We start from the raw sequence: 16864 nt of genomic DNA on the forward strand, positions 1-16864 counted from the left end.
CCGTGTTAGTTTGGATCTGCAAAAGCAACGAGGAGTCCTGTGGCACCTTATAGACTAACAGATGTATTGAGGCATAAGCTTTCTTGGGCAAAGACCCACTTTGTCAGATGCATGCATAAGCTTTGCCCAGTGGTCCCCAACCTTTTCAGGTTGTCGGGCGCCAGGGGGCGTGGCCATTCGCCCGCCGGGCACCAGGGGGCGGGGACACTTGCCCGCCCGGGGGCGGCCCCCCCCAGCCGCATGCCCGGGGGCGGGGCCCCCCTATAGCCACGCGTCCGGGGCCGGGGCCCCCCCCATAGCCACGCGCCCGGGGCCAGTGCCCCCCCCGTAAGCGCCACGTGCCCGAGGCCGGCGCTCCCCCCGTAAGCGCTGCGTGCCCGGGGACGGGACCAAGGCCGGCGCCAGAGCCGGCAAGGGCACGCGCAGTGCCCCCGGGGGCGGGGCCAAGACCGGGGCCAGCGCCGGGGCCAGGGCACGCGCGGCGCACCCGGGTTGGGGACCACGGGCTTTGCCCATGAAAGATTATGCCTCAATAAATCTTTCAATCAATTAATGACACCTATGGCGTGTAGTCAGTCTGAAATGATGTTTCAGATCTAAAAGGGGAAGAAGGGGTTGGTTCACCGAAGCTTGAAGCAAATCAAATTCTACACAATTGTCCTGAAAGTTTCAGTTTCCATAAACTTAAAGGTCCAAGGGGAACATCTGAAGCCAGGTACCTGGCCTGTGGGACTCACGAAGGAAGTGCAGATGACAGCGGTTCTCAGCGTAGAGCTGAGCAAACAGACTGTCACCCATTTTCATGACCCTCCAAAGCTTAATTTCAGTGGGTTTGCATTTAAATGAAAATAACCCAATTATTCTAAATCAAGTGCTCATCTGCTCAATAGTAGTAAGAAATCTTCAAGAAGAAATGACAGGTGAATAACAATGGAAAGGTGGATAATACAGGCAGGATATGAGGTAGTATTTAAATAGCATGGAACTAGAAGGTATGTGTTTGTAGTTAAGATGCAGTCTAACTCTTAAGTCTAGAAAGTCTTATGTCCTGAATTTACAACGTTTATATGGTCTTCTTTTGGTCTGTAAATCATCCGTCAAATCTACAGCTGGTGGAAATGTGTCTTTAATTTTCTATGGAAAGTGGAAACCAAACAATGGTGCCAACACACATTCTTCTCTGTTAGACTAAAGTTGGTAAAGCCTATGACAGCAGAGCCAGGTTTTTCTTCTGCCAGAGATATCCATTTGCCTTTCCAATTTAGATTACACTCAGTCCAGAAAAATGCCAGTGCTTGGTTTAAGCAGGAATCATATATTTGGGCATTCATTATTATCTTCTAAAATCTGGAATGAGAGAAGTCAATAGAATGGAAAGAACAGATCCACGGAATGAAATATCAAAATATTAATAATACAAATATTATTAATTACATGTCTTACATCTATCACATGCCCTTTTCTCTTAAAGCACTTTGCAATATAGGTTGTATATACAGTGGCTGTGCTTCAACCTCTCCCTTGTCCTTCCATGAAATGCAGCCATCTCTGGGGTGGAAAGTGACACCTGTTTTAACAACAACATTGCAAAGCAATGTAAGACAAGGAATGAAGAATTAAAAACACATCAAGATTCAGCCAAGATAGCAGGCTAGCACCTCTTTTCTTTGGCACTTTTGTGATAGAGCAAGTAATTTCAAGATTTATACTTTACTTATAAAGTCTATAAAGTCCTTGGGGATCCCTTGGTACATAAATTACTGTATACTAGAGAGGATTTTCCCAGTTTAAAGTGGCTCAGCCCTAACAGAATACTTTATTCATTGGCTTGCTCTGAAAGTTTCTCTCGAGGCTGACAAGTCCTTAGCCTGAGGGTCACAAAGGGTACATCGTCACAGCAGGGCTAAAGTAGAATTAAACCACGGAACTTCAGATGCGTCAATTGTGTAGCTTAAGTCGAAATAGCTTAACTCAGCTTTCAGCGCTGTCTACACAGCAGGAAGTCAAAGGAAGAGCACTCTTCCTTTGACTTCCCTTACTCTTCATAAAATGAGGGTTACAGGAGTTGGAGTAAGAAGTCCTCCAGCTTGACAGTATTTCTAAATAATGGCCTATTGTGTAGATGCACTCTTTGTTATTTCAGAATAATGGCAGTTATTCCAAAATAACACTGCTGTGTAGAAGTACCCAAAGAGGTCACCCCTTGCTCTTCCCAGCAGCAGGGCCGTACCAGTGAGGAATACATTGAACACCACTGATGTGAGATATTTGTCCGTACACTGAATCTACACTAACTCTTTCCATACATATTTTATGCCATTATTGCTAAAAAGCTCACGAGCACCAACTCAACACACAGCCTTTCCAACTCAACCATGACCACTCAGGGGAAACAGCTTTTCTTTCAGCACAAGGTCATGGTCCTTGAAGTGAGAGATCATAGAGATAATGAGCTGGGTCCATACTGTTCTCTTGCCTTTCCCAGAGCCATTACAAAGCTTCCTTTCCTCCTAGCTCTTCACTATTGCTTGGGCATTCTCTCTTTTATATTCTCATGCTCCATGGCACGCACCCTGGCAGAGGATTTTTAAGTGATCACTTGGGGGGTGTCATGCACTTGACCCTCATTCTCAGAACACCGATCTGCCACTTGTATGTTTATAAATAAGAACAGTAGGCTGGGCACTTTGGCAGCAACCTCAACTGTTGTTTTGTTTTACTGAGTTCTGAAATGCATTTTGGATAAAAACATAGGGTTCATGCTGACAAGAGGAATGTTGGATCAGACCACTGGTGTTTCATTATAGCCACAAGTGCTAACTTTCTCGAGACCCCTGGGGCCAATTGCATCCTGAAAGAATCCTGGTCATTTTCCGCAGCAGGCTTTCCACTGAGCTACTGTCAGCTGAGCAGGTAGATCTCAATGCTTTAAAGACTCCCCATTGACTCAAATTTGCTATCTCTACACACACAGGCTGTGTCTAGACTGGCCAGTTTTTCAAAAAAATCAGCCACTTTTCCGGAAAAACTTGCCAGCTGTCTACAGTGGCCACTTGAATTTCCGCAAAAGCACTGACTTGCTACTGTAAGAAATCACTGCTTTTTGCGGAAATACTATGCTGCTCCCGTTCGGGCAAAAGTCCTTTTGCGCAAAACTTTTGCGCAAAAGGGCAAGTGTAGACAGCTGAGATTTGTTTTGCGCAAAAAAGACCTGATCGTGAAAATGGCGATCGGGGCTTTTTTGCACAAAAGCGTGTCTAGATTGGCACAGACACTTTCCCACAAAAAGTGCTTTTGCGGAAAAGCATCCGTGCCAATCTAGACGCTCTTTTCCGAAAATGCTTTTAACGGAAAACTTTTCCATTAAAAGCATTTCTGGAAAATCATGCCAGTCTAGATGTAGTCACAGTGTTTAGAACCTCTCTTCCTTCAGCCATCCCCACGAAAGCTCCTGATACCATCTGTATGTTTTGTTAGTCTATAAAGTGCTACCAGACCAGTTTTTGTTTCTTCAGTTTATTTTGTCTTTCTAAAGTTACTCCGAAAGGGGAGGAAGTGATGTTGGTGTTTCCTTGTTCTCTTTCCTGTACATATACCAACATGGTATGTTGAAGACTTGGCTATGCCTCACCGGGGAGCATAGCTGTGAAGCACTGTCCATGGGGTTACACCTTAGGAAAGCTTCAGGTGTGAGCATGCGGGACATGTCTAGGAGTTCCAAACACATAGAATCATACAATCATAGAATACTACAACTGGAAGGGACCTTGAGAGGTCATCAAGTCCAGTCTCCTGCCCTCATGGCAGGAACAAGCAACATCTAGATCATCCCTGATAGATGTCTATCCAACCTGCTGTTAAATATTTCTAGTGATGGAGATTCCACAAACTCCCTAGGCAATTTATACCATCGTTTAACCATCCTGAGAGTTAGGAATTTTTTCCTAATGTCCAACCTAAACCTTCCTTGCTGCAATTCAAGCCCATTGCTTCTTGCCCTATCATCAGAGGCCAAGGAGAACAATTTTTCTCTCTCCTCCTTGTAACATACTTTTAGATACTTGAAAACTGCTATCATGTCCCCTCATAGTCTTCTCTTTTTAAACTAAACAAGCCCAATTCTTTCAGTCTTCCCTCATAGGTCATATTTTCTTGATCTTTAATCTTTTTTTTTTATCTTCTCTGTACCTTCTCCAATTTCTCCGCACCCTTCTTGAAATGTGATTCCCAGAACTGGACACAATAGTCCAACTGAGGCCTAATCAGTGCAGGATAGAGTGGAAGAATGACTTCTAGTGTCGTGCTCAGAACACTCCTCTTAATGCATCCCAGAATCATGTTTGCTTTTTTTGCAACAGTGTCACACTGTTGACTCATGTTTAATTTGTGGTTCACTATGACCCCTAGATTGCAGTACTCATTGCTAGACAGTCACTTCACATTCTGAATGTGTGAAACTGATTATTCCTTCCTAAGTGGAGAATCTACATTACTCCTGAATACACCATTAAAAATAAAATAAAATAAATAAAGACTGCCAAACTTGAAGCCTCCTCTTCTCTTTTTTAATAAGCTGGTACTCATCCGAAATGTTGAGAGTCCTTCTTCTCAGCACCCTGAAAATGTTTTAGCTTGGATATATTATGCCTAAATAATCCACATACCTGTTGGGTGTGGTCCACCATCCCATCTAATGGCACTGAGACCACCTAGAGAGAAAGAAAATGAGTTTGCTCTACAGCCTGAGCTGAGAGCCAGCTAGCTTTTAGCTTAAGCTGAAGAGATTCATGCACTAAGCTCAGAGGTCCCAAATTTGGTTTTGCCTGTTGGCATTACAACTACTCAGAGGACGCAACCAGTGAAAAGGTAAGGAGAGGGCCATTCTGGTTTGCAAGCGGCAATTTGCTAGAACAAGTGGGATACCCTGGAGACTCCAACTAGTTCAGTTCACTTTCCACGGCCCATACTGATGGGCTATACTTAAAGGGCCTGCTGCACTGAAGTTCAGTGGAAAGTCTCCCATTGACTTCATTGGGGTTTGGAGTGGCCTTTAGTCAATTGCTCAAGGTTGTGCTTAGACTGAATGGCCAAACCAGAATCTTTACTCCCAGTTCTCTGCTATAGCCAATAGCTAGCTGGACTGATAAAGAACCTAGGTCCAGATAACCCCTCTTCCTTTGAAAAACCCAGGGGATAAGAATGCCCATCGTGGGTTAGACTGGAGGTCCATCTCGCACAGTGTTCTGTCTGCCAAGAGTGGCTATGAGTTCCCCAGGTGGACCACGCACTGTGTGAAGTAATTCTCTTTGTTTGTTTGACACCTGCTGCCTATTCATTTCGTAGGTTGACACCTGCTTTCCCCCCTTAGTCACCCTCTTTTACAAGCTAAAAAGTCTTTTTTAGCCTCTCCTCAGAAAGAAGCTGTTCTATCTCCTTTGTCATTTTTGTTGCCTTTATCTATAGCTGTCCCAATTCTAATAAATGTTTTTGACATGATCAGAAATGCACATAATATTCAAAGCGTGGGTGTACCGTGCATTTATATAGCGTCTTTATGATATTTTCAGTCTTATTCTCTCTCCCTTTCCTAATGGTTCCTCACATTGTTTGCTTTACTGAGTGTGGCTTCATACTGAGCAGAAGTTTGTAGAGAACTAGCCACAGTGACTCCAAGATCTCTCTCCTGAGCAGCTAATATAGATCCCCACATTTTGTATGTATACTTGGGGTTACGTTTTACTTTGCATTTATCAACACATATTGTCATCTGCCCTTTTATTGCCCAGTCACCCAGGTTTGTGCAATCCCTTTATATCTCTTTTCAGTCAATGTTGACCTTAATTATCTTGAGTAATTTTGTATTGTCTGCCAACTTTGCCACCTCCCCACTTACCTCTTTTTGCAGATCACTTATGACGGATGGAGACGAGACGAGACGAGACAAGCAGGGAATCTCAAGAGGTTCCATTTGCTGAGCTTCGTGCTGCCAGGAGCTGGCTCTCCCTGCAGTTGCTCGGTAGCAGCCAGGGAAGGAACTTGGGGAAAGTTAATGTTGAGCTACCCATGGAGCTAGGAGGAGGTGATGATGCTAGGGGAAGTCCCACCCCCTGATCCACACACTTTAGTCTCCCCTCCCCTGGAATCCTGTGGCTCCCCAGCAGGATTCTAGGGATAAAAATGGAGATAGACATGGAATTGGCATCTCCCAGATTCTACATGGGCAGGTGGAAATCTGTAAGCGTGTGGAACTCTCATTCAGGACCCCAGAGTTGCAAGGGTGCATAGCTGCCTAGAGGATGACAGTTTTAGCCCTAATTCGCATTGCCTGTGTTCCCACAATATGTAAAATATTGTTTTTAAAACAGAATTTATTCTTTTAAACAAAGAAATCTCTAAAGAAATGCACAAAGCTAAATAATAAATTATAATACCCACAAATGTCTTCTTGATTTCAAGCATAGCAAATTTCCACTTCTCAGTTTGTTATGCTTCTTCCCTTCAGTACCTACTGACACAGCACAGCAATAATGGGAATCAAAAAGGAATGCTTTCAATAAGCAAGTCAAACACTGCAGCAACACTAAGCTCATTTATTGTCCATCTGCTCTGATGGACTCTACAATCTCAAATAGAATCAAGTCCAGGTGGAAACAACTGCGCTTGACGTGGGGCCCTGTATCCTGGAGCTAATCAAAGCCCTGGAGCAGGGGAATGAAAAGGAGAGAAAAAACCAAAAGGAACTTTGCAAAGAAAACTAAATGCATCCATAACTTTGCTATCCTTTAAATAACCTTGCAGCTGAAACATGAAAGTGCTTAGATAAACCACCCCTTTTGAGCAAACCCAGCTAACGCAGGGTGCAGATTTATCTTGACAGATTTTGCAATAGGCTAGTATTCCATAGCTTTTCATATTGTCTGCAGCTGGACACTGCCAATGGTCTGGAAAATAATATCTTCTCAAACTTCACCTCCTCCCCTTTCCTTTTTCTTGTAAGCATCCATATTATTAATAGGAGGCAGCTGGTTCCTATTAATGTTGGGAAACAAGTCTATCTCAGGAATTATGGTTTAAATTGACTTGTAGACTGGGGGAATTAGCCAGCTGCACCTGGCCTAACATGGATATTTTCAGCCATACTAATCATAAACAGGGCTTTGTTCTTTTTGCTCTTGTGGTGTCCACTTGGGTTTCTCTCTCTACCCTTCTCCTTCTGTGTTTATATCTATACCTATGTCTATCAAATCAGGAAGCTAAATACCTTGCCTTTCTGGCAAATAGGTTTGCACGTTTGTCTGTTTTTTAATCAAGGTCATTACATTTGCATAAGAAGGAACCTGCCTTATAGCTTTGCAGGGGATGTGGCACACTTGATGGTAGGAGGCACCAGTTCTTTGGCAAAGTCATGATTAAGCAATAGTCACATGGCATGACTGAGAATGGGGACGGAGGGCAGTGCACAAAACGAAAATGGGAGTGAGAGAGAAAGTTAGCATTCAAAGCACAAATCCCAGCTGTGTTGCAAATTATTCTTAACAGTTTGCCACAAAGCAAAGAGAATGTAGCTTCAACACAGGGAAATGATTTTGTTTATTCTGTGCTTCCAGATCAAGGTGCCACACAATGAATTTAAATTTATCCACGGAGGGTAGGAATAGCTGAGTTAACTTCTTTGTTTGCCTCCTACACTTGGCATCTCAAGTAACTGCTCCGCTGCTGTCCCAAATACTAGGGCTGTTCCCTATGACCTTTGGAATGGAACACTCTCACTGCTGAAATTATGAAGCAGCTCACAAGCAACAAGAAATCTTTAATTACAACTTAAACCAAACCCTGCCTACACCTTTCTGGAAGTATGTGGGCATAGAGGAAGGGTTGCATGTTTTGCATATTTGCATGCCGCCATTACTCTGGCTGACATCTCCCTGTTGAAGGTTAACAGGCAAACCCCAGCTCCGCTTCTGGATAGGAGTAAGGAACATCCCGTTCCTTATGCAGCAAACTCTGTGCTGCCTTGGTTCTCGCAGCACTGTATGAGGAATGGTTTGGGAGAGTGTCGTACCATGGCGGTGGGGACATGGCAGCCCTGCCGAGGAATCCCTGTGAGAAAAGTAATAAGTACATCAGGCAAAGCTTCGGCACCATCTCCCAGCAAGTTTCTATTGATATCTCTGTACATTGATGCTATGTCTGGACATAACATGGATCCAGGCAGAGTTTAGCCAACTCACAGAAATACAGCTACCCCCCATTTGCCCCCGGCTGTAAGAGCAACTTCCTGGGCTGCTGCCTGCCCTTCCCCCATCCCACTGCATTACACAGAAATTTACCATCCTGCATGGTCACTGCCCGCACCCCGTCCCTTGGCTGCACTAGAAAAATTTACCACCCTACAGTGCTAGGCTCCTCTCCCCTTTGCTGGCGGCACTAGAGCAACTTACTGCCTGCATGGCTACCTCCCGCCTCCCACGCCTTCGCTTGCACAGCGACTTACCCTGTGTCTCTCGACAAGAAACCTACTGTAGTACACACTACATGATTGTTGACAAGAGAGGGGAAGAGACAAAAGTCCTGTGTAGAAGTGGAAGTTTTTTGTTGCCATTATGGGGGCTATGTCTACACTGCTCCCTATTACGCAAAAAAATATGGACATGAGACGAAGCGTGGAATATCTTCACATCTCATTTGCATAATTAATGAGGCTCTTTTTTTGTGCAGGAGAGGTTTTTTTCCCTCTTTTTCTTCAGGAAGAATGGCTCTTGCGCAAGAGGGGGGGTTTGAACAAAAAGGAGCCATTTAGATGGCTCCTTTTTACTCAAAAGCCTCGTGCGCAAAAATGGAGCCTAATTAATTATGCAAATGAGGCACAGTGATATTCCACACTTTGCCTCTTTGAATTTTTTTGTGCAAAAGGGGGCAGTGTAGACATAGCCCATGTGTTTGTCATGTCTATTGTTGTATCGCAAAAGGGGTCTTGTGGTGACAAAAATCGCCAGTGTAGACAAGGCCCTAGTCGAAGACGTAAGTGCTAATCTCCATGACAAGAAATGGATCAAGTCCCCATTACATTACAAATCACAACTGCATCTATGGACTAACAATCCAGTTGTGCTTTGCTGCAACAGCATAAATTGCAAAGCCTAGAACAAAGTACATGAGAGCCAAGGACAAAGCACTCTCAGTGGAAAGGCTCCAGCCATGGAATAAACACCCACAGGACATTCAAATCCAGAATGCGAGCACCTTTAGGAAGTGCTGCAAGCCCTTTCGCTTTGGTAATGTTTTCCAACCCACAGCCGGAAAGCCATTATCAACATCCACCTCTCCCTTCTCTCTCTGGCATCTCATACAAAAGAAAACCCACCAAAGGCAAAACTCTCTCTTTCTCCAGAAGGGAAAAGAACCAGAGACCTTGCAAATTCACTTTTGCCCATCTATTTTCCATGGACAGCACTCAGATATTCTATCGTGGTGATGAGCCGCAATACAAAGCTATGAGGTGGGTCAATAAGAGAGCAAAGATTATCCTAGACTGAAAACATTTCAGTACATGGTAGATTTTTTAGATGAGATCCCATAAAACGGGAGAGTAGGTGGTCAAGGGAACTATTTTCAAAGTTTAATTTTCACTTCATCGCTGTGGAAAGGACAAATATTTCATGCAGTACAGACATGCAAGTAGGAAAGGAGTTTTTCTGATTCCAGTTCCAGAACTTTACCCGGGCATAGTGCTAATAGATTGTAGCGCCGGGAGCATCACAAGGTCTCTGGTGCTGGAAGGGGAGCTTCCAGCCACCTTCGTATGATAACTCCAGTTCTGGGCCATAAACTCCAGCCTTGGGCCCCAGCCCTGTGCCTTTTACTGCCTTCTTTTACAACTCTTTCCAAGCATACTTGCAGTTGGGTCCCTGTAAGAGTCTGGGTCCAGAGGAACTTAAATATGGTCCCTTAAGTTTATTTCCTCTCAGCAATAAAGGAATTTAAACCTAGATCTTCACTTCTTTTTCCACAGGATTCAAAAGAGATACTAGTATGTAGCAACACCAAAAGGCATCTTCACTTGGGATGTTTTCTTCTCCCGGAGTTTGCCTGACAAATGATATTTTGGCCTTGGAAAGGGTTCAGAAAAGGGCAACTAAAATGATTAGGGGTTTGGAAAAGGTCTCATATGAAGAGAGGTTAAAACGACTGGGACTTTTCAGTTTAAAAAAGAGGAGACTGAGGGGGGATATGATAGAGGTCTATACAATCATGAGTGATGTGGAGAGGGTGAATAAAGAAAAGTTATTTATTAGTTCCCGTAATAGAAGAACTAGAGGACACCAAATGAAGTTAATAGGTAGCAGGTTTAAAACAAATAAAAGAAAGTTCTTCTTCACACAGCATGTAGTCAACCTGTGGAACTCCTTGCCAGAAGAGGCTGTGAAGGCTAAAACTATAACAGAGTTTAAAGAGAAGCTAGATAATTTCATGGAGGTTAGGACCATAAAAGGCTTTTAGCCAGAGGATAGAAATAGTGTCCCTGGCCTCTGTTTGTCAGAGGCTGGAGAAGGATGGCAGAGGACAAATCGCTTGATCATTGTCTTCGGTCCACCCTCTCTGGGGCACCTGGTGCTGGCCACTGTTGGCAGACAGGCTACTGGGCTAGATGGACCTTTGGTTTGACCCAGTACGGCCGTTCTTATGTTCTTATGACTCTATTGAGAGTCTTGGTAACTTAATTATGATTAGAATGGATTTGCAGACTGCACACAGGTTAGAATGGATTTGCACACTGCACACAGGTGCTGCAGCTTTCAGTCCTCTCCCTCTGTATGTTCTTTTTCTACTGTCCTATGCAGCGGATTCAAGTTTTTGTCACTTAATCCTTGTCCTCCTATATAGAGACTGAGCTGGTAACTAATCTTCCCCCAGTTATTGAGATATACAGGCAACCTTTGATCTGTAGTCAGGGTTTCTCATGGGCAGAGAAGCTTCTGGAAAGAACTTTTTTTGAAAGCGCTGACACTGAGATGGTGGCTAAGATACATGGTAGGAACAGGATACAACAGAGACCCGCCATGCTTGTGAGATGTTCACATGTAAAGCTATGGGACTTGAGCACATCAAGGAACAAACAGATGGCATTCCAAAGTTCACAGAGGCAGAAGCAGGCTCCAATTACATGTTGGTAAGAGCTAAGGGAGATAAAATATTGTAGGGCTTTGATTGAGGAAAGTACATTGAGGCGATTTAGGAAATGAATGATTGTCCTTCAGATAGCATATGAATAGTACACTCTAGATGATGAAATATGGACTTCAAATGGAGTTTAGTACAGACTGAGGGATAAAAGAAAAGAAATCCACATATTGGAAGGGAGTGGAGTTGTATTTCTCTTCTGCTGTTGATAAAGCTTGAAACAAATAAGTTGTAGGTTGAAGAACTCATAGAGCTTAGAATTCGTCTTTCACTGTGACTGGCATATATCTGTCTCTAAGCCAATACAATGTAGCACTGAGTAAAGTAGAAAATAATAATGCAATGGGAGAGTATTCCATCAGGGGAAAGATGAGGAATAGCTGATACGGCTCTTACCAAGAAAAGATCAACCCAGAGGATATGGGTAGATAATGAGGAAACACAGACGTCCAAATCACAGAGAGCTTCCAGAAACGTATTCTCATACATGCTGATCTACTAAGGAAGAATCAATGGGGATAGTAGGGGAACACTGTCACAGAGTTTCTGTACACATTTAATTACAATTGGATGGGATGGAGGTAAACTGCAAACCAGGGACTGGTAATGGGATAACAGGCTTTCACTTCTAGCATGCTGGTTGTAACTCAGCCCATGTTGTGAACATCTGAAAGTCCCTGCCATTTGATAGCTGTTTAGTGGTCTATGTGTAATGGCGTGGTGATCTCTCCATCCTCTTCCTGGAGAACAACAGGGCTACGTCTACACTGGCCCCTTTTCCGGAAGGGGCATGTAAATTTCACCTATCGTAGTAGGGAAATCCGCGGGGGATTTAAATATCCCCCGCGGCATTTAAATAAAAATGTCCGCCGCTTTTTTCCGGCTTTTAAAAAAGCCGGAAAAGAGCGTCTAGACTGGCCCCGATCCTCCGGAAAAAGCGCCCTTTTCCGGAGGCTCTTATTCCTACTTAAAAGTAGGTGTTTGTCTCACAAGTGGCACAAGCTGGCTCTTTTGTTGGCAGCCTTGGTCAGGAGGGCAAGGACTCAAGAGGCAAAGGAGACTGAACTTCTCCTCTCTTTACTCCAGACGTCCCTCCAGATCAGGCTCTGGAGACAGGGCAGAGTGGGGAAACCTTCCCTGGTGCTGCTGCTCAAGCTGTAAGTTCTGGGTGTAAACAGGGGACTTCAGTCTCCAGAGCTGACAAGCACGTCCAATGAGCACTTCACTTAACTCACACACAAAAAAAAATTGAGAGAGAGAGAGAATCAAAATATACAGAGGAGGAGCTTTGGAAGGAGCCAAAGCTGTAATTCAGAGGCCAGATTTCCATATGGTGACGGTGCACATTTGTCTCAATGATTCAGGGGTTTGTCTATTTCAGAGCAAGAGCCCATGAAGGAAGCGCTGCAGGGTCATTGTATTTATTTGTTTGGTTTTCCAGTTTGTTCAGTTATGCAAGTTTAAATATAAGCCAAATGTTCTATTAAAATCCTTGGAAAGACATGTTTTTTGATTTACCATCGGGGGGGGGGGGGGGTGGGGAGGGGGAATAGATTCCAATGGCCAAGAACAGAAGTCCTCATTTGTAACCATTTACCCTCCTGTAGTTAATGATCACCACAAATTGCAGGCTGTGGATTCTAGCACCTACATGCGCGTGCGCGCGCACACACACTCACACACTCACACACACCACATACTTATTTTCCCCAGTGCGGTGCCTGGTGTGCTTTAAACTGCTAATACTTGAAATGGAGATGCCATTCAAGGAAGCTGACTGATTTTGTGGAGGGATTAAGCCAGCTCTGTGACACAGCAGCCAAAAATGTGGGGATTTGTAAGCTAACTCATTGCAACCTTCCCAGCTGAGAGAGCAGGGCAGCCCTAGAAAACCTGTTCTGTTGAGAAGCAATTCATATAAGGCAGAGGTGTTGGAAGTGCATCAGCCAACACCTGTTACTGGTGCTGCAGCTAGTCTTCTCCTCCTTTAACTGCAGGAAAAGAGGCATCCACATTGCCAACACTAGTCATTTGATGAATCAGGCTCCAAAAATCACACGGTATGCTTTGATGTGCATGATATATGTTTAATTTGCCTCTGGATTTGAGCCTTCAGGACTAATGTTTTCCTCCACAATCACAAGAATCAAATATTTACTTTAGAAAATACAGATACTGAGAGTCTCCTGCAAATCATGTCCCTCCAGTAGCTGGACCTGTGTGTAAAGCATCAAATAGCATAAGAATTGTGATAAAGTTGTTAGAGTTGGACACAAAGAAGCAGTTTTTTTAGTAATCTGTAAAGAAAACACCAGCACAAGCAGATAGTGTGACTGGGTTCATACAGTGTTTGTGTAGCTTAGCTGCAGCCTCTGGGTCCTTTGCAAGATACCACGGTAGTCCTCAGTTTTGAAAATATTGGGCACCAGATTTCAAATTTATAAAACAGCCCTGCTTCTGGTGCAAAATAACTAGCTGAAAGATGGGTTCTGGGACAATTCTCTCTATATATTATCTTATAAGTTATATTAATTTAAATGTTGCAAAAACATTCCCCCCAATTTTGATGTTTTTTTTTTCTGACTAGCTCTTCAGAGAACTAAATATTCCTTGCCATGACCCAAACATGTAATGGCAAGTTCCACTTGGGAGAAATGCAAATAATGCAAAGAAATGCAAAAAGCTGTGTTTGTGCTAAGATGGTGAATTACCGCTGGGACAAATTCCTCCAAGTTGGAGGGTTGGGGGAGGGAGGAGGGGAAGATTTCACTCATTTCATGAGGAAGAGCTTAGCTTAGGAGGGAAATGTCAGAGCATCAGCCTAAAAGAAACATGCTGGTACCCATGAAAAATCCAAATTTTACACAAAAATGCCAGCTAACGCCCAAATTCTACAAGCTGCTCCTTCTGGATAAAGACCTGCCTCCTAGTGAAAGCTCGCTAACTTCACTGGAGTTCTGTCTGAGTCCATGAGGGCAGAGAATTTTGCAGGATTGAAACCTAAACCTGCCATCTCCTCCGTGGAGCACAGCCTGCGGACCTGAGCTGTGGGCTGAGGAGAGCTGCAGGGCTAAAAGAAGGGGTCCTCCCCGTCAGGCTGAGGAATGGCAGCAGAGCCACTCAGAGCAAATGCCATTCTGCCTCTGCTCTCATTCAGTTTCATGGGGCACCATAGTCAAGAATGACCAAATTTTACCCTCAATCTCCATCCCTGCTCCTTCTTGGCCTGCAGAGCTGAAGGTGTTTCCAGCCTGATGAGTAGCAGGAACTTCACCCAATCCTTCACAGATATTATCAAACTCATTGTGTAAACCCAACAAGTCCAGATACTCTAGAAAAGTATCTTAAATGGTCTCCAAACTTTCGGAAAGCAGCAGATTAGTTTCTGGACAGTCCCGTTCCCCAGTGTTTGGTCTTAAAGGAAAAAAGCATGGCCACTCCTAGAAAAAATTATCACCTCTCCCTTAAGCTCGGGGCTTTGGGGTTTCTGCAGCCCTGCGTGGCTTGGGATTTTAGCAGTCCACTGTGGTGTGGAGTATGGGGCTAAACCATGTAAATTAGCTTGATGGCCCTGTGGCAGGAGACCCCATGCAATTGTCCTGCTTTCTGCCACCTAATGCTGACCCTACTTGCACCCTCCCTAAACCACTGCCTGCAACCCCCTAGGTTGAGAAACTCTGGTCTAGGGACTCCCCACAAATATGTGAGGCTTCCCCCTTTCCTTTGCTGCAGGGAACTGTTTCCCTGTGCCTTCCTTTAGACACAACAAGACCCCTATCATGGTAGAAAGGGCCAGGGTACAGAGCATCTAATCACTTCGGGTACATCTAGATTGCAGCGCTATTTTGGGATACCAGAGGTATCCCAAAATAGCTATTCTGCATCTTTTAAACCAGCCCATTATTTCAAAGATAGATTTTGAAATAATGGGCTCACTATTCCAATGTCCCTGCAACCCTCGTTCCACAAGGGTTAAGGGATGTTTTGGAATAGTGGGTTATTTCAAAATTAGATTGAAGTAAGATATGCCATTTGCCTGTGGGTGCAGTCTAGATGCACCCTTTCTTATCAGAGGGTGAACTACTGCTGCCTCTTGGTAATCATCTTGGCTCTGTTGGTAGACTCTGTATTGCTAACCACTACGTCTGCTTGCCAAGCAATGTATAGTTTGAGGCATGCATCTGGCAGGCAATGGTTGGATAGAGCTGGGAACAATGTGTGTTGTGAGAATGGGGGAATGGAAGGAGGGAGGAATTAAATGTATCACTCAGCCACAAAGGAGGGACATAAAGGCATTTCACACACAAGGCAAATGGGAGATTAAACAAAGTCCCACTTTCTCCAGCTCGCTGCGCCCTAGGAAAATCTCAGGGAGTACAAAACCATGAAAACAATAACCCCAGCTGCGAGAGCAATGAGGCAATTTGTTAGGGAGATGACATTTTTAATGAGAAACACTAGCTGGAAGAGAACAAAAGGGCCTGTTTGGTCAGAAAGATGCTCTTGATACTCCTCTGAAGTGCATGAAAAAGTAATTTCATTCCAGCATCATATCCAGAGCAGCTGAATTTCCTGAGGCTCCAGATGTTGTCCAGTGCAGATGCTGAACAAATGGAACTCTGTCTCAACAGATTTAAGAAAAAAAACAGCACCAGGAAATTTACAGACTTAAAAAGCTGACAAAATAATTGAGAGGAGGGAGAAAGGGAGGTCTTGAAACTGGATTTGTTTTACTAGATATGGAATAAATAGCTCTTAATTGTCTTTCGGCTAATTGAAGGAGCTGAAAATGTGGATTAGCGAAATACCAAGCTCTGACTGCATGTGTTGTTTTGTGGCCTTCCTCTGCTCTCTTTAGAAATTATTTGGCTGTGATGATGCTCTTTTTGCTTCCAAGAAAGAGATTCTGCAGTCTTTATTCATACCAGTAGTTTATGGGACTATTTGCAGTGGCACTGGAACTATTTTTTGAAGGGTGAGGGAGAGTGCTGAGCTTTGCCTCTTTCCCCCATTTACATCTGTTGAGATTGAGTTGCCAACTCTCACAAACTGGACGGATTGGACTCCATTGCTGCAAATGATGTCCTGTCCCTCTGGGCTGGGAGAGTTGGCAACTCTCACCCCCTCAGGCTAGAGCCACAGCTGGGCGCAGCTGCAGAGTCTGGGCTGATGGTGGGACCCTGGGGCTGGCAGGGCCAGTGGGCTGCAGAGCCCATGTCAGGGCCAGCAAGCAGCAGGAACCCAAAGGCTAAAGGGGCTGGCAGATGGGTCCCCTAGGGGCTGCAGGGAAGCCTCAAAATTAGTCTGAGGCAGGCTTCCCTAATGTAGACACACTATCTCGATTTAGAGCCCCAGGAGGAATAACTTAGAATGGCCCTGGTGAGGGGCTATTTCAAAATAGCAGAAGTGGAGCGTCTACACATGCCTTATTTCAAAATAGCTATTTCGGAATAGGCGTTATTCTTCACAGAATGAGGTTTACAGAAGTCTGAATAAAATGATTTTGAAATAACGGAATTGCTGTGTAGACACTCGCATAGTTATTTTGGAATAACAGCCGTTACTCCGAAATAACTTTGCAGTGTAGACATACCCCTAGAGGCCAGGATGTGGGGCTGGGGCAGCTGGCAGTAGGACCTGCCCGCAGGTTTGGGGAAGCCAGGTTCAACACCTGGGGGTGTTG

The 16864-nt window shown here is 44.4% G+C and overlaps 1 long non-coding RNA gene across 1 annotated transcript; it reads right to left on the reverse strand.

Annotated features, from left to right (window-relative positions):
• Positions 1 to 522: 522 nt before the first annotated feature.
• Positions 523 to 6820, reverse strand: LOC142818266 (uncharacterized). The gene is made up of 5 exons (XR_012895651.1): positions 6436 to 6820; positions 5894 to 6035; positions 4665 to 4709; positions 1444 to 1567; positions 523 to 1347 (listed from the first exon to the last, which is right to left on the reverse strand). It is a non-coding gene; the product is annotated as an uncharacterized LOC142818266 (long non-coding RNA).
• Positions 6821 to 16864: the final 10044 nt, after the last annotated feature.

The sequence above is a fragment of the Pelodiscus sinensis genome, chromosome 14, assembly GCF_049634645.1.
Source record: "Pelodiscus sinensis isolate JC-2024 chromosome 14, ASM4963464v1, whole genome shotgun sequence".
NCBI classification, from domain to species: Eukaryota; Metazoa; Chordata; order Testudines; family Trionychidae; genus Pelodiscus; species Pelodiscus sinensis.